The following is a 20,890-nucleotide window of genomic DNA, read 5'->3' on the forward strand; positions in this document are numbered from 1 at the left end:
GCACAAAACACTGCAGTTTCTGATTTCCCGACACCGCCTTGTGGAACAAGGTATTATCAGTCGCTATGAAAATTCCACTTTGAAAAATTACGAAAATGACATTGCTGGAAAACCTCTTACGTTATTTGATTTTCAAACAGCTGAGCAAAACTGAACGTACTCAGACATTTCTCTCTTTACTTTTTCTTATCATCACTAAACAAACATACAATATTTTTTGCGCAACGCATTCTGACTTTCAATAATCCCTACAAAAGAATGGCCCTGAATAACAATAACCTATACCTTTCATGAATCACTTACCTCACAAAAATCTTCGTTACTCGAACTACTGCAACACATCGAGCGCCAATACCGCCAGCTAAATAGAAGGTTCTAGCTACTGAAGGCACTTCTGCTGATAGGCATAGTTAGCAAATGAAAGATTTTGATAGAGAACAAACGATGTATTTGCCTTAATAGTGTTCAAAAGTCATACATGTATCTATCATTTCATGACATCCATATTTACAAACTTCCTTTTTCTGGCAGACACACGTCCAGATCGTCCGCTTATAGCAACCTCTCAAAACTCTGGCATCTCTCTCTCCACATCCACCACTGCGGGCGGCTCACCTCCATCTGCTCAACTCTACGCGCTGTTCACATCCCACTGCCCAACACTACAATAGCGAATATTCCAACAATGCCAACAAGCCACAGACTACACACAGCACAGTCAGTGATTTTCATACAGAGTGCTACGTGGCGTTACCAACATAAAAACCGAAACAGGCTACTTACAGGATGTATTTGTCTTCCACGTATTGATGATTTTTGTCCGGAAGTTTACCAAATCGGTAAGTTTTCTGGGCGTTGAAATTAGCTCCGACCAGCCGAACAGCGTCCACCAAATGCAATGTCTTCTTTACAGTCATTTATTTGCACCAGTATTTGGGCCGGTCATCCAGTAGACTTCTTACCGAAGCGGATACACCAGTGTGTGGTTGGTTCATTTTGAACATCCACTGAATTACTGTTTTGTCATTGAAAGACTTGCGTTGTTCATTGTGTCTAAGTGTGCCGTCTCTAACCTGTAGCTGGAGTCAGAGATTTCTTTGCTCTGAACATCTATATGCTGCGATTCACAAATGCATTGTATATTAAAGGAATGCCTGAGTCTCTCATTAAAGAATTAGTGTAGCGCTATTTAATTATTCCTGTAAACCGTCATTTCGTTTTGATTATAAAGCTGACTCTGTTGAACCGAAATAAATTTTCAGAAGTTGCTCTGTTCTTAAAAATTCATAATAATTCTTCAGTTTCTTAGATTTATACAAGAATAATGTTAAAATATTGGTTGATCAAAAAGTCAGTATAAATTTGAAAAGTGTATAAATCACGGAATAATGTAGATAGAGAGGTACAAATTGACACACATGCTTGGAATAACATGGGGTTTATTAGAACCAAAATAAAAAATTCGTAATAATTCTTCAGTTTCTTAGATTTATACAAGAATATTGTTAAAATACTGGTTGATCAAAAAGTCAGTATAAATTTGAAAAGTGAATATATCACGGAGTAATGTAGAGAGAGAGGTACAAATTGACACACACGCTTGGAATGAAATGGGGTTTTATTAGAACCAAAAAATACAAACGTTCAAAAAATGTCCGACAGATGGCGCTTCATCTGATCAGAGTAGCAATAATTAGCATAACAAAGTAAGACAAACCAAAGATGATGTTCTTTACAGGAAATGCTCAATATGTCCACAATCATTCCTCAACAATAGCTGTAGTCGAGGAATAATGTTGCGAACAGCATTGTAAAGAATGTCCGGAGTTATGGTGAGGCATTGGCGTCGGATGCTGTCTTTCAGCATCCCTAGAGATGTCGGTCGATCACGATACACTTGCGACTTCAGGTAATCCCAAAGCCCATAATCGCACGGACTGAGGTCTGGGGACCTGGGAGGCCAAGCATGATGAAAGTGGCGGCTGAGCACATGCTCATCACCAAAAGACGAGCGCAAGAGAACTTTCACGTGTCTAGCAATAATTTTTTTGGTTCTAATAAAACCCCATGTCATTCCAAGCATGTGTGTCAATTTTTACCTCTCTATCTACATTATTCCGTGGTTTAATAAGTTTTCAAATTTATGCTGACATTTTGGTCACCCGGTATATTGAACGTGTACGTGCGGGAGGTTGGTATGTCACATTCTCGTATAAAGTTACGTTGTGCAAGACGCGACAGTTGGCTGCGGCTGCGACGCTGCCCCCTCCTCTTTTCCCACCCTGGCAGACGGCGACACGGCCGCAACACGACTGGAGTCGTCGCTGTTTCCGGTCGGCGGCGGCGGATTCAAATACACAAGAAAAGTAAGAATTCCGATTTTCTTGCTATAAAAAATACTGTATGTTAATGCAACAAAGTTACATCGGCTCCCAGAGTTAGTTTTTCGATACAGATTCTCCTTTTACTTTAAAAAATTGAAAAGTATCTCTTCCGGTTTTGCGTGTTTTTTTCGCTGTATATTACTTCTCTATTAATTGTGAGGAAAGTAAAAGGCACAAAAAATTTATGTTTGCGTATCTTACAGTTTCACATCACAGCTTGATAATGAGGTGTCTATTTTTCGGATATTCGTCACAGTCATTCCGGTACTTAATTTACAAGTAACCTACTGCATAAAATTTGAATTGTGTACAGTGAAAAATGTGGTCGCTGGCTACTTTACGTATGGCTCACGTTAGGTCATACATCGTTGCCGATGAAAAGAAGCTAACATATCGAAATTATTTTTAACGTTGAGATCAGATTGATATCGATCTCCGTTTCCGAGATTTGGGCTCATATATCTCCGGGAGCGTCGCGACTAGCCGCCAGTTCTGTCGACGCGCAACGAGAATCGTGTGGTCTTCACACGATAGAGAATGCATTTGTTTTGTTTCGCTGACACATTTGGACCTAATGAAACCATTTTATGTCATATTTCTCCGGTATGAGTTACTAATATTTCTCCATATGCTCTTGACAATTTCATTTAAAATGCCACGAAATGTAGGTTTCTTAAAGCCAAGTGATCAAGCAGAACCCATTTTCTTGGTTTTACTGAGGCATCTGAACCTGTTCCAAGCTTTCTTTCTCGTTTATTTCTCTGATACGAGTCCCGAATATTCCTCCATCTGTTTTTGCACATTTCACCTAAAATTCCAATGAAAGATAAGTTTATTAACAATAAGCGCAAGCTAGCGTCATTGCATTGTTTCAAGTTCTTGACAACAAGATAGGGTTACACCTTAAACACTTCTAGAATTTTGATTCTGAACGTCTACAGTATACATTGGCAGAAATGTGGAAGAAATAATGTCCGTGCCTGTTCACAAAATTTCCCCAAATTATACTTGTCAGTTTCTCCCATGCAGAAACTTTTGGAACAAGCTAAGGCAACTTTCATAGCTGACTGAATCTTTATTCCCATCCAAATGAACTTCCATATTCTTATATTCTGACAGCATACATCGTTATGGGTGACATGAACATTTAATCTTGCCAAGCTGCACTCAAAAGATGACTCCAGGATTTACAAAAGACGAATTTCAATTGTGAACTGAGTCAGACCAGAAGGGCCTTGTAAAACAGTAGTGCACTTTTGGCACAAGTTTTTTGAGCACCATCTTCTACCAATGAATTGAAGTGAATGTGACAAATTACTTATTGCAGCATACTGTTTGCGCAATCTGTTGAGAAACGCCTTCCTCAAAACGAACATCTATTGATTACAGAAAGCTGTACAACGATCTGGTGGTGGTTTTTCACAACTAGAAGGTATCATCAAGACACCAATTTACCGTTTACTTTCAAAGTGAAGGTATTGTAAAATGTAACTTTCTCGTTGTACTTTAGATTGTTCATTTTATAATGTACTTGCCGTTTTCAATTTTTATCGTCACAAAAAAGAGTAATGCGAAAATTGACCTTCAAGTTCATTTTCATCATTCTAATTCTACATCTGCATGGATTATACTGATTTTCACAACAGGCCTGAAAAATTTGCATTAATGGGAAAATATTATATATTTCACTCACCTGCCAGTTTCAACTGTGCACCAATTTCTTCCCAATTTCTGTCTCTGAACATAGTGTCTCTATATTTAGGGTTCTTCAAATCGTAAAGGCAAGGATGTTGCGAGACCAGCTCACAGAGCATCACATCCTGTGAGTGGCTCATTTCAGTTTTCCTTGACTGGCTCGATATCTTTCTGGCAGCCGTACGTCTTTGTGTCGTGCGACTTCCGTCGCAACACTGCTCACTGGTGCAGTGCTGCGGCAGCTGCCGCAACAGTCGCGCGTCGCATCCCAAACTCGAACTGCGCATGCGCCAGCAGGCAACTTCTGACGTCACATAGCGATCCGTCGCAGTCGCTAGTGTGCGTCTCGTCTTGGACAACGTACCTTTACTCACCTCCTTCTCGTGCAGAATAACATGTGTTATCGAGCATAATTTCGAAACGAGGTGGGCAGGCGTCACCCTCTCCACTGTCCTCTTCCTTCTCTTTCAACATGCTGCGAATAGGCAGGGTCTTCTTGTCACCCCGCTGTACACTTTTTCGCGCTGGGGCTTTAGGCGGTTGCAGTGGAGCGGAGCTAGTGACATGCAACCGACGCGGGCTAATGATTAAAAGTTGTACGTTCAGAAGGAAGTAACTGCTTATACCATAACTGTGTTCAAACTTCGCGCTGAATCAGCTTCTTAAAATATGAGACCAAGCTGGTGTTGTTACCTTGCAAGTGCTTCACCTGAGAACGTAAGATAATCTACTTAACTACAGGTCACAGATTGCGCTCAGTTCGACAGTCATTTGTGTTAGTGAACCACAGCTAATGTGAAATGTTTCATCTACACTAAAGCCAAAGTGGGCGGAGAACTGGAAAAACGTTGACGATACACGGAAAGCTCTTTACTCGACATGCAGTATATACATGCGAGCTCTTTTGAAACAGATATGAATACTATTATGTCACATAAAAATCTAATTACATACTCTCACCGGGTAAGCCCCACATAATATGAAACTTTCAAGATAAATGAATGGGAGGCGGGCCACGAAAATTAGACCGAAATGACAACCCAGTTGGAGGTGAATGGATGCAGGAGCGTCCCTGAAGATAATAATGAACAAATGAACCCATTGGAAGAAAACTTTCTACATCAAGTTATGTCGAAAGTCTGAAGATGGAGTCTCTACGCGTGAAGAGTTCATAGTTCATTGATGCTATAGCTAAAATCATGAAGCAAACCGTTGGAAACTCAAGATACAAGGAATTTACACCATACGAATTTATCTGGAATAGGAAGAAATAGTGGACGACACGGGAAAAGCGAAATTTATGACGAAGAACAGCCTTGTAGCCTGCAGCGGAAGTGAAATATCACACAATGATTAATACTCGTCGAAAGGTTCAATTCATCAAGCTAAGCTAAAGTTTTCCCAGTCCAAATGCATGTAATATAAATTACTTGCGATGTGAATTCACAAATACACTGCAGAGATCTGTTCAAGGAACTGGGAATGCTAACTGCTGCTTCACGGGAAAAAAATCGCAACTCCAAGAAGGAGTTGTGCGACACAAACGAAAGTTGGTAGGCGTGTGCCCACACCTGAAAGATCACCTCCTTTAAAATTTCGCGCCAGCTACATAAGAATGGCACTTGTAACACCACTATAAGGATGCAAATCAGCCAACGTCTTGCTGCATCAATAGCCCCATTAGAGTCCCAGAAGGCTGTCGCCTAGAATTTACCAGCTGAGGATGCGGATTTGAACTTTTTCTTCGGAGTCGGTGTGGCGCCAATCCTTTTGTTTCCGGTAAGACGTGATGAACCCATGTTTCGCAGCCTGTGACGATGTCAAGACTGAAAATTTTCATGATCAGCCCCGTAACGCGCAAGCAATTCCGCACAGATAGTCTTTCGTTCCTCTTCGTTATTTGGAATCCAGTGCGCACACACCTCTGAGTACCCCAACTGGTGGACGGCTGTGTCAGCACAGCCAACAGAGATGTCGAGTTGATTGTGATCCGTCGATGACCTCGAATGATAGTGTCGGCACGTTCCAACATTGCAGGAGTGACCGCTGTAAGCCGGCACGCGGGGGATCGGACAGGTTTGAACGACCTTGTTGCGATGTTGGCAGACGCGCCGTGCAATGACACACACCGTGCGTTTCTTCACTGTCAGGTCCCCGTAGGTATTCTGCAAGTTTCTGTGAATTCGATGCTGTGGTTTTCCGCCAAACAACACTCAATGACAGCTCTCCATTAAAGACACAGCGCCGCCACCGATCGGAACTTCATGAAATCATAGGAGCTGAAGCGGGAATATTCCACGACGGTGGAATATTCTCAACCGAAATTGGTGGAGAAAAAAGTTTTCGCATTACATATTGAATGTCCCTCCTACTTCTACATCATTGTCAGGAAAGTAACAGATGTGTTTAACATTTTAAAAAACATAGTTCTTACATAGGAAAACAGCGATCCGTAATTGTTATAAATAAACTGGAATCAGTCTTCATCGCTTAACTTTTTTAATGGTCACGGGTTTCGATCTTTTTATCAGATCATCTTCGGACCATGTATGTCTGCTTCCAGCACACCATCAGCCACAAACAAGAGGATTGCCATGCGCCACCGCCTCCGGCAGACATTCGTGGTCCGAAGATGATCTGGTAAATAGATCGAAACCAGTCACCATTAAAAAAAGTTAAGCGATCAAGACTGTTTCCAGTTTATTTATAACAGAAGTGTGACTGTGAAAAACGTCAGTAAGACAGTGAACCCGGAAGCAGCCGTCAACGTCCGCTCGCCGCGTCGAAAGATTTTACTAAGGTAATAGCCTTCACAGAGAGGTCGTTAACTGACAAATAAGCGATATTCTGAAACTAATAACTGGCCATGGCCTCCTTCGTTATCAAGTATTGTGCAGATAAGTATCATACGCTTCAAACTATGCGTTTCGTTATCGAGGTAGCAAAGGCGGAGATTCCACTGCATCAAAAAAGCTGCATCAATTGGCACCGTTCCAATTTTTCCATAGCTGCTTCTTTGCCAGGCAAAGACACAGCACATTTTCTACTCTCCCGTTCTTCTATATTGTGTGTGTGTGTGTGTGTGTGTGTGTGTGAATGAGCGTGCGTGTGTGTTTTGGGATTTACGGGCCCTCAAAAGCGAGGTAACGTTGGAGGCTCCGAGAAGCTGTTCGTGGACGATGCTGTTCTCTTAGCAGAACGTTGTAACGTGAAACGACTGCGGTGAAATGCAAACTAGCTGAAGTTCGATGACTGGTACAGGAACTGACAGTCGACCGTGGTTGTTAATAAATGTTACGTGCGGTGCATAAAGAGGCGAAGACATCGGCTGGTTTTCGACTACCGATCAGCAATACGTTACTGGTAAGATTGACAAGAGGCCGTCCGGAGTGACATAACTTGGAATGACTACTAAAGCTAGCTGTAGGAAACGTTGATGCTATGTTAATTCTCACTGGAAGAATCTTAAGGAAATCTTATTCATCAATGAACGAGGTAACTTATAAGACACTTTTCGATCGATTCTTGAGTACTGTTCTTGAGTATGGAACCCTTAACTAGGTACGGTCAATAGCCCGAATAGGGAAGACCCGAAGAAGGACGTTTCGTCGCAGATTCGTTTTCCAAGCGCGACAGTGCTAAGGAGATGTTCAACAAATTCCAGTGACAGACGCCACAAGAGTAATATGGTAGCGATATGACAACGGTCTGTAGAAATAATAGCGATTTTCCACATCGATATTACGCAGTCAATATGTCGACAGTACCCTTGAATTTTCCTATTTAACAAGCTTTCACAATTCAATTTTCTGTTTTCCTTTACTGGATATTGGCTATAAGTAATCACTGTTCTTGATAAACCTTTTCAAATGGACTTCACAAAACAGATACCGCAACATTAACATATACAGGTGCACTCACTGCACTATTGTGGCAGAAAACACGGACAAGTGAAAAGTAAACAAAAGAATTACGAAACAAGAGAAAAAGAATTACACCCTTCTTGTATTTAAAGATGTTTTGACAGGCATTCCGAGTCTTATTAACCGCGCGAAACACACAAGTCACATTTAATTCCTTGTATTGTCAATCTCTTAATTCACAGTTTGAATTCCTACTGCTGCACACGCGTGCCTAGATAAATAGTTCGCTCCTTTACAGCGACATTGTTAGCAATATGAATTCCTCTCATCTGTCAACCACAGCTATAATTAATGCTAACCTGATCGATAAGCGGCGTGCAATACCCTTTGCTCAATGTATGTATTTGTCATGTTTAATTAATCGCGCGCTGTATGTTCCATCGTTGGTCTTGTATTTCTGATATTTACACATACACATAGCGAGCTTTTAATCTTTAAAATGAAGTAAATAAATGTACTTTTATTGACATGATTTATTACAAAAACCCGTCCCTCCTCACACACACACACACACACACACACACACACACACACACACGAGCAAGAATTGCAGAATAGACTGCATTGATGTTATAAGCGGGCTCGTGGTTTGTCACAACCGCTTTCATATGTTTCCTCAAATTAATTAATTTCGACATCCATCCCGTACATTTCCGTTGAGTATATTTCTGCTTGGGCAGAAACTCTCAGTGGCTCGCGCAGATCGCGATCAGAATGTGTTTCTCGCAATATCTTTGTCTTACATCCTCATCGCCTTCAATTAGACATCCTGCAAAACATGAAATATTGAGAGAAAAGCTGCGAACAATCACAGTAAGAGATTTAATCATTCCATATTTCAATACTTCAATTAATTTTCATATCAAATTCTCAATTCACTACAGTTACAATCAACTACACTTGCTACATTCAAGACACTACCTCTGAGAACGAACAAAGAAAACCCTTTCTAACAGGTGGTATGTCTATTTCTCAGTGTCCGCCAACCAACAATGCCGTAAGACTTTCCTTTTCCGTTTATTGGAATATTACAAACATAGTGACAGGTTCTGTTTACGATGATGAAGGTAGATAACGGTCGTGCGCTGTTCTCTCAAAAGTGAACCAGAAACGCTCAATAATAGTGATACCTCCCGACTGTGGAGACCAGGAAATCCTATAATTCATACCCGTGCTCACGAAACACGTCCTGGACGATGGGAGCTATTCGGCTTGGAACACAGAATCACCATTGGGGAACCGTATCTGTACCATGGGATGGATGTGATCAGCCAAAATGGTCATAAGATTCAACAACTATCTTCCACCGCTCCTTACTCCAGATTTTACGACTTCGGCAACACGTTTTCCTGTTACGGGCATTTGTATCGCTGATGAGTGGTTTTGGAATTTCAGCTCGCCCTGCAAATTCTTTGCTTCCTGTTGTTTTGGTGCTGGCAAGGTTCACGAGTGCGACATTCAGTTCTACAGTGTATTTTGCAGGTGCCGTTCTCTCTTTTTTTGTCGCAATCCTCTTCAAAGACCGTCTGTCACAATCAGTCAACAGACACTTTCGCCCGTGTTGTGACTTAGAGAATACCATTTTTCTGGTTTCCCTGCATGCGGTGTAAATCTGTGATACGGTGCCTCAAACGCCAAGCACCTAGGCTCGCTTGGTTATTTCGTTACAGAAGAATGCCCCATACGAGCACCAACAATTTGCACAAGTTCGAATTCACTTAGGTCCGACATAATGCTATCACAAGCTCACAGAACACTTTTCTGACCACGGCTGACATTTGCGACGTTTTTAGCACATTGCACAAATGTCGTTCGTAGTCAAATACAACAGCGCAACCTGCAGGCTTGGATACCATCCGTATTTATGTTCAAGCATCCATTTCTTGTGGTGTTTACATTCTTTTGTCCAACCCCTGTATTTCTGATCAGATGGTTCAAATGGCTCTGAGCACTATGGGACTTAACTTCTGAGGTCATCAGTCCCCTAGAACTTAGAACTACTTAAACCTAACCAACCTAAGGACATCACACACATCCATGCCCGAGGCAGGATTCGAACCTGCGACCGTAGCGGTCTCGAAGTTCCAGACTGTAGCGCCTAGAACCGTTCGGCCAACCCGGCCGGCTTCTGATCAGAGTATTCGTGTATGTAATACCCTCTACAAATATGTCGCCTGGATTTGTCTAATATCTTATGCAAAATATCAAATGTGTGTTTCTGTGCCCAGACTGCAGAATTTATAAACAACATAATTTTTTGAGCGGTAGGCAGCTAGAATCCAAGCATACTCTAGAATTTTCCTATTTGTCAGTACACATTGGAATATTCCTCCTGTACTGTATAAGTCTGGCATTGTATCTCTGACTGATTCAAGTGTAAGATGTGATTAATGCTTGTGGTAAGTAGTGAAGCTTTTGTGCTATTGATGGCTGCGAAAGAGCAAGGAGGATGTAATTCCTGGCAATGACAGCGTCCTCCTGTCTTATAGCAGTAAGTTCGTAGCCGATGTTTTCCCCTTCCGACGGAAGGGTCATCATAATGTGTATCGTACATTTGCTGCTTAGCACAAGGCACAGAGTTTATAGTCCATGGTTATCTTTGTCTTGTGGCCAGATACTGTCACTGAAAAGTTCTTCCAGGACCAGTACACGTTTGCCTCGGATCTCACTACAGCTACATGCATGTAGCGACCATTGGTTCGCTAGCAAGTATTCACAATTTCATCTAACATTTATGCTTTACTGAGCGAGATGACGCAAACGTGAGGCAGTGGAGTCGATTTCAGGAGGACGGCGGTTCAATTCCTCGGTCGGCCTTCCGGAGCTAGGTTTCCCGGGATTTTGCTTAAGACAGGGACGGTTCCTTTGATAGAGCACGACCGATATCCTTCCATAGTCTTCTCTATTCCAAGTTGCACTACGTCTCTCCTACGACTCCGTCGTTGACGGTGTCTCAAACCATAGCCTTCCGTCCCTATGTTACGCAGCGCAGCGTCTGTCACAGAGATATCAGTGCGTAAACAAATACTTATCTGTAAACTGCCTTTTCTCAGTTATGTGAAGGTTCACTAGACTAACATAATTTTTTCAATGATAAGTGTACATCCGTGTCAAGGAAACGTGATCGCTCATTTACTTTTTTTTTCCTTTATTGAATTTCGATTCCTCCCGAAGGGGGCGGGCTGGCAGCAGCTTAGTTCGTTGCTCTGAGGCCTACAGACTTTTTAAAACGTACGAAGAAGAGAAGAAACAATAAAAGCAGGCGATAAAACGGTGTCTTAAATGTAAAACGGCGGAAAATTGTGGAAAGCTAAAACATAAAGCAAAGAGTCGTCAAGGATAATAAAGTACACAGGAATCAGACAAGTAACATAGTAGACAGACAATTAAAAAACATGGCGACAGTCCGGTTTCTGTTCGCAAGAGATATAAAAATCACACCCAGCGACAGTACGATGTCCATTCGCAACACTTCCGAAAAGACACACAACACTGAACATTCATTGTAAACATTGTACGAAAATGTTGGCGCAAAGATGACACACACTGGCCAAGGGCAGATGGGGGGGGGGGGGGGGACCTGTACAGACGAGGGGGAAAACAAGAAGGGAAGAGAGGAAACGAAAGGGGGGGAACCAAAGGAGGGAGGGGGCTCATAAGGGGGGAGGGGCAGGGCAGACACGAGAGGGAATGGGAAAAGGCGGTGGAGGGAAATGCAAAAGGACTCGGGGGGAGGAAAGTGGGGGCAGGGGCAGAGAGAGGGTAGGTGGGGAAAAAAGAGGATAGAAGTGGGGGAGAGGGAGCCTAGGAAAAGGACAGAGGAAAGGAGGGGGAGTGAGGATCAGAGTTGATAGGAGGGATAAATGGAGGGAGAGAGGGCATCATCAGGGAGGGGGAGTTGATGGAAGCCACCTTGGGAAAGGAGTTGAAGGGTGTAGAGATGGAGGGTAGGGGGCACACAACAGTGTAGGCGTGGCAGGGGGCGGGGTTGGGACAGGAGAGGAGCAACCAGAGGGTGAGGGGGTTCAATGTGGTGGGAGGTGTAGAGTATGTGGATATGTTCGAGGCTCATTTACTTTTTTTTTCTTTATTGTTATTTAAACACCTTTACATAAGGTGGGCTGGCAAAAGCATACTATGCTGCTCTTCAGCCACAAGTTTAACAATTGAAAAAACAATGGAGATACAGAACAGGCAGAACAAAATTGTGGGGCAAAAAACAGTAGACACATAAACAAAGAACACGTAGCCATTCACACGCGAAGACACCAAAAGAAACTGGTGGCACTGCACATGGACACTGATGAATTAGACGGTACAGGTGAACGAAGGAGCGTGATGGCGAAAAACACTAAAGCACAAACACGATGGCACACACACGATAAACTGATGGTGATGATCTCCGGCACGCGAATCTCCACTGAGCGTGTGCGAGTCCGGGGACCTGCCAAGAGGGGAGGAAGGTGGTGAGGGTGGGAGAGGGGAGAGCAGGGATACCAATGGCAGGTGGGGATAGTGGGAGGAATGAAGGGAGGAGGGGGTAGAGGAAGCCTGGGGGAGGAGGGGTGGAGGAAGGGAGGCTGGAGGGAAAGGAGAGAGAAGGGAGAGAGGGTGCCCTAAGGAAAAAACAGAGGAAGTGGGAGGGGAGGATCAAAGTTGATAGGAGGCGTAGATGGAGGGGAGGAGGGCATCATCAGGGAGGGGAGCTGGCGGAAGCCACCTTGGGAGAGGGTAAGGAGGGTGGAGAGATGGAGAGCAGGTGGGATGTGCAAATACAGGCGCAGCAGAGGATGGGGGTGGGAGAGGATGTGAGAGACAAGCAGGTGAGGGGGATCTTGTTTACAGGAGGTTTATAGGATCCGCATCCGTTCGAGGATAAGATCGTACAAGATCTGCGTGGGGAAGGGGAGACGGATACGATAGGCGAGGCGGAGAGCATGGCGGTCAAGGATTTGAAGGGATTTGTAAAAGGTAGGAGGGGCGGAGATCCAGGCAGGATGGGCGTAGCAGAGGATAGGGGGGGTGAGGGATTTATAGGTGTGGAGGATGGTGGAGGGGCCCAGACGCCATATACGGCCAGAAAGGAGCTTGAGGAGACGGAGCCGGGAGCGTGCCTTGGCTTGGGTTGTCCGGAGATGGGTGGTCCAAGAGAGGCGACGGTCGAGGGTGAAGCCAAGGTACTTAAGGGTGGGGGTGAGGCCGATAGGACGGCCATAGATGGTGATATAGAAATCGAGGAGGCGGAAGGAAGGGGTAGTTTTGCCTACAATGATCGCCTGTGTTTTGGAAGAATTGACCTTAAGCAACCACTGGTTGCACCAAGCGGTGCACCGGTCAAGATGGGATTGGAGAAGGCGCTGGGAGCGCTGCAGGGTGGGGGAAGGGCAAGGAAGGCGGTGTCATCGGCGTACTGGAGAAGGTAGATGGGGGTGAAGGCGGCGGCATGTCCGCCATATACAAAAGGTACCAGCGGAGGGGAAAAAGGTGTAGGAATCCGTGTTATGGATAGTGACGTAGGAGTGACGTTGGGAAAGAAAGGAGCCAATGAGACGGACGTAGTTAATAGGAAGGGCGAAGGTTTGGAGCTTGAAGAGGAGACCGGAATGCCACACACGGTCATAGGCTCCTTGCTCATTTATTTTTTCTTTATTTTTGTTTCTTTATTGATTTTGAATTCCCACTGAAGGGGGAGGGCTGGCAGCAGCTTAGTACGCTGCTCTACAGCCTACAGACATTGTTTTAAAAAACGGAAGAAGAAAAGAAACAAGAAAAACAGGCGATAAAACGGTGACTTAAAGTGTAAAATGGCGGAAAAATGCGGAAAGTTAAAACAGAAAGCAAAAGGGGTTGGCAATGTTAATAAAAGACACAGGAATCAGACAAGTAACATAGTACACACACAATTAAAAAACATGGCGACAGTCTGGTTTCTGTTCGAAAGAGATAAAAAGCACACCCAGCAACAGTATGATGGCCGTTCGCAGCACTTCCAAAAAAACAGAACACGGAACACTCACTGTAAAACACTGCACGAAAATGGCAGACAAAGATGACACTCCCGAGCCAAAGGCAGATGGGGGGGGGGGGGGAGGACCTGGAGGAGGGGGAAGAACAAGGAGGGAGGAAGGAAAAAACGAAAAGGGGGGGGAACCAAGGAGGGAGAGGGCTCATAAAGGGGGAGATGGGCAGGGCAGACGTGAGAGGAAATGAGAGGAGGCAGAGGAGGGAAACGCAAAAGGACTCGGGGGAGAGAAGGGGGCAGAGACAAGGGAGGTGGGCAAAAATAGGATGGAAAGGGGGGGGGGGAGAGGGAGCCCGGGAAAAGGACAGAGGAAAGGTGGGGGAGTGAGGATCAGAGTTGATAGGAGGGATAAATGGAGGTAGAGAGGGAATCATCCGGGAGGGGAGTTGATGGAAGCCACCTTGGGAAAGGAGATGAAAGGTGTAGAGATGGAGGGTAGGGGGGACACAACAGTGAAGACGTGGCAGGGGTGGGGATGGGAGAGGAGAGGAGCAACCAGGGGGTGAGGGGGATGAAGGAGGCGGGAGGTGTAGAGGATGCGGATATGTTCGAGGAATAGAAGCAGATGGGGGAAAGGAATGAGATCATAGAGGATTCTCGTGGGGGATGGGAGACGTATACGGAAGGCGAGGTGGAGTGCATGACGCTGAAGGATCTGGAGGGACTTAGAGAATTTGGGGGGGGGGGCACTCATTTACTCGTATCTCTATATTAAATACCGTTAGTTGGTCATAAGGGTGCAGTATATTTCTCATATTAATAACGCAGAATGACCGCTTAGGAGAAGTTGTTGTTAACGGAAATTTCATTCGTGCATTATACAGGGTGGTCCATTGATAGTAGCCAGGCCAAATATCTCACGAAATAAGCATCAAACGAAAAAAAACTACAAAGAACGAAACTCGTCTAGCTTGAAGGGGGAAACCAGATGGCGCTATGGTTGTTGGCCCACTAGATGGCGCTCCCATAGGTCAAACGGATATCAACTGCGTTTTTCTTAAATAGGAACCCCGATTTTTATTACATATTCGTGTAGTACTTAAAGAAATATGAATGATTTATTGGAGCACTTTTTTCGCTTTGTGATAGATGGCGCTGTAATAGTCACAAACATGTAAGTACTTGGTATCACGTAACATTCCGCCAGTGCGGACGGTATTTGCTTCGTGATACATTACCCGTGTCAAAATGGACCATTTACCAACTGCGGAAAAGGTCGATATCGTGTTGACGTATGGCGATTGTGATCAAAATGCCCAACGGTCGAGTGCTATGTAGCTGGTCGTTATCCTGGACGATATCATCCAAGTGTCCGGACCGTTCGCCCGATAGTTACGTTATTTGAGGAAACAGGAAGTGTTCAGCCACATGTGAAACATCAACCATGACCTGCTACATCTGTTGATGCCCAAGTAGGTGTTCTAGCTGCTGTCGCGGCAAATCCGCACATCAGTAGCAGACAAATTGCGCGAGAATCGGGAATCTCAAGAACGTCGGTGTTGAGAATGCTGCATCAACATCGATTGCACCCCTACCATATTTCTATGCACCAGGAATTGCATGGCGACGACTTTGAACGTCGTGTACAGTTCTGCCACAAGAGAAATTACGGGACGATGGCAGATTTTTTGCACGCGTTCTATTTAGCGAAGAAGCGTCATTCACCAATAGCGGTAACGTAAACCGGCATAATATGGACTATTGGGCAACGGAAAACCCACGATGGCTGCGACAAGTGGAACAGCAGCGACCTTGGCGGGTTAATGCATGGTGCGGCATTATGAAAGGAAAGATAATTGGCCCCTATTTTATCGATGGCAATCTAAATGGTGCAATGTATGCTGATTTCCTTCGTAATGTTCTACCGATGTTACTAAAAGATGTTTCACTGCCTTCCAACATGATGGATGTCCGGCGCATAGCTCGCGTGCGGTTGAAGCGGCATTGAATAGCATATTTCATGACAGGTGGATTGGTCGTCGAAGCACCATACCATGGCCCGCACGTTCACCGGATCTGACGTCGCCGGATTTCTTTCTGTGGGGAAAGTTGAAGGATATTTGCTGTCGTGATCCACCGACAACGCCTGACAACATACGTCAGCCATTTTCAATGCATGTGCGAAATTTACGGAAGGCGAACTACTCGCTGTTGAGAGGAATGTCGTTACACGTATTGCCAAATGCATTGAGATTGACGGACATCATTTTGAGCATTTATTGCATTAATGTGGTATTTACAGGTAATCACGCTGTAACAGCATGCGTTCTCATAAATGATAAGTTTACAAAGGTACATGTATCCGTACCGTTTTTAACAATTTAACGTCACGAAAAAAATGGTCAAAGTTTGAGATTAGCAAAAATATAGACTGTACGTCCATCACTAAGTGCATAGAAGGAGCACATAGCAAAGATCTGGAAGAACCTTTCTGTATTTTAATTTAAAAAACCTACCTGTTACCAACTGTTCGTCTAAAATCGTTATTACAGCGCCATCTACCACAAAGCGAAAAAAGTGGTCCAAGTAAAACATTCATATTTCTTTACCTACTACACGAATTTGTAATAAAAATGGGGGTTCCTATTTAAGAAAACGCACTTGATATCCGTTTAACCTATGGCAGCGCCAAATAACGGGCCAGCCATAGCGCCATCTGGTTTCCCCCTTCAAGCTAGACAAGTTTCGTTCTTTGTAGCTTTTTCGTTTGACGCCTATTTCATGAGATATTTGGCCCGGTCACCATCAATGGACCACCCTGTATATCCTTGATTTTGGATGATGTTTAGGGATACTACAAAACTTCAAATTTTGTACGTTCAGATTAATTAAAGCACTTTGTATATACTACATTTCTACCTGATTTACCTTCTCTGCAGAGCATAATCCTACACAATATTATCGAACTAAATTTATGTAGTCAGGCTTGTTTCATATACTCAGAAAAAAAGCATGAAATCCTTATTTATGTGATGAGTCTTCACTGAAGTTTCCTTGTTTCAAATTGTGAGAAGACTTCCCATTTCAAACTTCACAATATTGCAAAGTATGTCCAGCTTGCGTTACTAATGTCCGAAATTATACATTTTTCATAAACATTCAGGTAACAGTCAGAGGACTGTACCAATCCGTACCGTTTTTAACAATTTAACGCCACGAAAAAAATGGTCAGAGTTTGAGATTAGTACGTCCATCACTAAGTGCATAGAAGGAGCACATAGCAAAGATTTTCTGTTACAAAACAGGCTTTTCATTAGAGACAAATCAATTACATGCTAATATAAGTTGTCGTCTTTGGTTTTTGGTCTCTTTTTTCCGCAGTCGCAGTTATACAAGATACGTAGGCTAAATAGCGTCTTTCGCGTCTGTAATAAAGTCTAATTAAGACAAACACGTTTCACTTTACTCTAAAGCATCTGCAGTAGTCGGTTTTTTTGTTTCTTACGCCATTCTTCACGCTCTTCTAGACATCTGTGATAGATTTCAGTACACAGCTCTTTCAGTAACACCAAATATATTCCAGTTAAATATATTACAGTTTTTGTGTGACAAAGACTAGCTGTGACTTCGTCATTTCGTGCACTTCGTTTGGATGTTAAAACACACTGTATAGAATGACGAGACGGCAGTTGTTCTTCAAGACGCAAAAACGTGAACATATTTAGCTATAGTGAAAGTGGTGTGTACTGAAATGTATCACAGATGCGCAAAAAAACGTGAAGAATGGCGCAAGAAATAAAAAGAATACCTGACCACTGAAGATTTTTAAGAATAAAGCGAGACGCATTTGGTTTTAATTATACTTCGTTACAGTCGAAAAAGACGGTATTTAACCTACATAACTTGGACATATTCATAGCTAATACAGCAGGTCGGTAGTTACAGGACGTACGTTCTAAATTTGCGAAAGGTCTAATTGCTCAATTTCTAAGTGGGAACCTCTGCAGTTATAATGGTAGTTTCATTATGTAGTGTGTTTTCCTGAAATCACCGTCCACGATAGTCTGGTGTCTGATGCAACGGCAAAGATTGATATTGAAATGATTCTTAGAATGTGATTTCACTGTGACCCATATTCTTTATCTGATCATCGACAGGTATTACCTTCCTGATTAGATCAATCCCAGACGAAGATTCATCTTCTGAACATTTTTTCGGGATTAAAAGGTAACTGAAGCTTATGGCTTGGAGACATTCATGTCACTTAGCGCTACTTATAGTATGTACCTACTCTTTTTGAAATCCTGTCGGTAATGTATTCAGTATTAACAGAGTGATGAATCTCTTCCATCTTTGCTTTTGGGTAACTCGTTCTTTGTTTCATACATGGCCATGACGTTTACAGTACTACTTCTTTTCGCCAGAGGTAACTCGCTATGGTTCTGTGATGAGCATAACGAGAGAGATTAATTAATGAAAAACAAAAATCACTCTCCCAGGAGACTAGGATCCTCGTGCTCACCTTACTGAGCAACCTAATAGGACTCGCTCCAGAACACACTTTCTATCCTCTTTTATTTAGTGTCGCTGTTCAAAGAACGTTAACATTACTGTTGAGACAGACCAACAATAACCATTCAGTGCTGACTTATAGGGTGCCTATATATGGTGTGGAGCCCTTACACCTCATTTACGCTATATTATACACAATGTTTATAACTAGTGAAAGTACGCCACATGGTAATCTGTATTTCACCCTATAGTTAGTACTCTTACATCATTAGGGGAATGTGTGGATAAGTGCACCAGGGCGAGAAATGCAGCCGCTGCCTACCGATAAGTGGTCAGCCTGTTGTACCGTACATCACAATTGTCAGCGTGTTGGCAGAGGAAGCTTGTTCCGTTACATTTTCGTAACAACTTTTCTATTTTCCAGTAGTCTGATGAAATATAAGACATTCATATTATCCTTGTTACGCAGTTGCCTGTGGAGTATCACTATTTTTTTCAATATCAATTATTATATTATCTTTTTACCTAAAAGTGAAGTTCCTTGCGGTTTTCTCGGTTTCATATTTTCATGTCTGAACCACTAATGCCGACGTGGTATCCTATCGGGAAAAGCTGTCACTCTACTCGTCGTGAAAGGTGGCCAAGTGATTTATCCCCATCTACAGGTTAGCCTTACTTCTAAACCCTTTTATATACAAAGCTATCTCCCGTCATTCTCTCCCTTTGTGACGTTTTTGAAGTAATGAATTAATATTATTAAAACCACCTCTTTCCTATTCTAATTGACCTAATACAAGAATCCGATTTCAAACGGTATGCTGCAGCCGCTTAGTATAGTTTCAGATGCTAGTGCATCAAGACACGTAGAAAAGCCGGCCGGGGTGGCAGAGCGGTTCTAGGCGCTACAGTCTGGAACCGCGCGACCGTTACGGTCGCAGGTTCGAATCCTGCCTCGGGCATGGATGTGTGTGATGTCCTTAGGTTAGTTAGGCTTAAGTAGTTCTCAGTTCTAGGGGACTGATGACCTCAGATGTTAAGCCCCATAGTGCTCAGAGGCATTTGAACCATTTGAACCACCTAGAAAAAATGTCCGACAAACATGTTACCCTGTTGAATCCCAATGGCCATATGCCCCCTTAGGTAGGAAGACGTGGTTACTACTTAAGCCTTCAGAAAAATACTTAAAGTTTCTGTACATTATTTTCTTTCTCACTTATGAATATTTGGTGTGATGCCTTACTACACTATTGGCCATTAAAATTGCTACACCACGAAGATGACATGCTACAGACTCGAAATTTAACCGACAGGAAGAAGCTGCTGTGATATGCAAATTATTTGCTTTTCAGAGCATTCACACAAGGCTGGCGCCAGTGGCGACACCTACAACGTGCTGACATGAGGAAAGTTTCCAACCGATTTCTCATACACAAACAGCAGTTGGCCGGCGTTGCCTGGTGAAACGTTGTTGTGATACCTCGTGTAAGGAGGAGAAATGCATACCATCACGTTTACGTCTTTGATAAACGTCGGATTGTAGCCTATCGCTATTGTGGTTTATCATATCGCAACATTGCTGCTCGCGTTGATAGAGATCCAATGACTGTTAGCAGAATAAAGAATCGGTGGGTTCAGGAGGGTAATACGGAACGCCGTGCTGGATCCCAACGGCCTCGTATCACTAGCAGTCGAGATTGCAGGCATCTTATCCGCATGGCTGTAACGGATCGTGGAGCCACGTCTCGATGCCTGAGTCAACAGATGGGGACGTTTGCAAGACAGCAACCATCTGCACCAACAGTTCGACGACGTTTGCAGCAGCATGGACTATAAGCTCGGAGACCATGGCTGCGGTTACCCTTGACGCTGCATATCGGACAGGAGCGACTGCGATGGTGTACTCAACGTCGAACCTGGGTGCACGAAGAGCAAAACGTCATTTTTTTCGGGTGAATCCAGGTTCTGTCTACAGCATCATGATGGTCGCATCCGTGTTTGCCGACATCGCGGTGAACGCACTTTGGAAGCGTGTATTCGTCATCGTCATACTGGTGTATCACTAGCCATACTGGCGTATCACCCGGCGTGATGGTATGGGGTGCCAGTGGTTACACGTCTCAGTCACCTCTTGTTCGCATTGACGGCACTTTGAACCGTGGACGTTACATTTCAGATGTGTTACGATCCGTGGCTCTACAATTCATTCGATCCCTGCAAAACCCTACATTTCAGCAGGATAATACACGATCGCATGTTGCAGGTCATGTACGGGCCTTTCTGGATACAGAAAATGTTCGACTGCTGCCCTGGCCAGCACATTCTCCAGGTCTCTCACCAACTGAAAACGTCTGGTCAATGGTGGCCGAGCAACTGGCTCGTCACAATACACCAGTCACTACTCTTGATGAACTGTG

General features: G+C 43.7%; 1 protein-coding gene across 1 annotated transcript in view; it reads left to right on the forward strand.

Moving 5' to 3' along the window:
* LOC126474184 (mucin-5AC-like) overlaps window positions 1-20,890 on the forward strand; it is a 487,051-nt gene that overhangs the window by 181,957 nt on the left and 284,204 nt on the right. The gene's annotated exons all lie outside the window — the stretch shown is intronic.

Source organism: Schistocerca serialis, chromosome 4 (genome assembly GCF_023864345.2).
Source record: "Schistocerca serialis cubense isolate TAMUIC-IGC-003099 chromosome 4, iqSchSeri2.2, whole genome shotgun sequence".
Classification (NCBI taxonomy): domain Eukaryota; kingdom Metazoa; phylum Arthropoda; class Insecta; order Orthoptera; family Acrididae; genus Schistocerca; species Schistocerca serialis.